This window comes from Monoraphidium neglectum, assembly GCF_000611645.1.
Source record: "Monoraphidium neglectum strain SAG 48.87 unplaced genomic scaffold scaffold04611, whole genome shotgun sequence".
In the NCBI taxonomy this organism is placed as follows: domain Eukaryota; kingdom Viridiplantae; phylum Chlorophyta; class Chlorophyceae; order Sphaeropleales; family Selenastraceae; genus Monoraphidium; species Monoraphidium neglectum.
The window spans coordinates 3,695-4,425 of record NW_014009018.1 but is presented as its reverse complement, the minus strand read 5'-3'; positions in this window follow the sequence as shown (position 1 = coordinate 4,425).

Sequence of the window (731 nt, the reverse complement as noted above, 5' to 3'; positions counted from 1 at the left end):
GGCCCTAGGGGTGTGAGGCAATGGGCCTGCTGCTGTGAAGCTGGGGCGGAGAGTTTATGGGAGCAGGAGCTGCCGGGTGGCCATAACACCAAAAACAGCACGTGTGGGTGCGCCATGTCAGCGGGGGTCGGGGCACCGACGGAGAGAGGGGACTGGGGGAAAAGGGCCGTGTCAGCGGGGCCGTCGTGGCCCGCGCTCCCAGCGGTGCGCGCAGCAGGGGCTGCGCAAGGGCCGGCGGCGTCGCTCTTGAGAGGCGCGCCGAAGCCGCTGCCACCGCGCAGGCTGTTCATGGTCGGACCATGGGCAGGCGCGCGGGCGGCGCGCGGAGGCGGAGGCGCGCGCCTGGTTGGCGAAGAAGACACCGCCCGCGGTCGGGGAGCGGTCTATGGGTCGGTCGTCCTTTTCGTGGCGCCACTTGAATAGGAAGATGAGGCCATACACAGGCCTGCGGGCGGGGGAACACACACAGCCGGGCGGCGCCACGCGCTGCGAGTCAGGCCGGCCCTCGGACGCAAGGCTGCCCCGCGCCGCCCCACAGTGCGGCCCGGCCGATGTTCACGGCGGCGGCGGCAGCCCCCGGACGCATATGCACACGAGCAAGCGCGGCCCGTGGGGCGGCGGGCCGGCGCAGACGTGTCTCCTTAGAATCCAGGCTGCCGGTCCTGCATGGCGGCCCGGCCGACACGCAGGGCGGCAGCCGCGGCAGCGCCTGCACGCTATCTGCGTGCCCC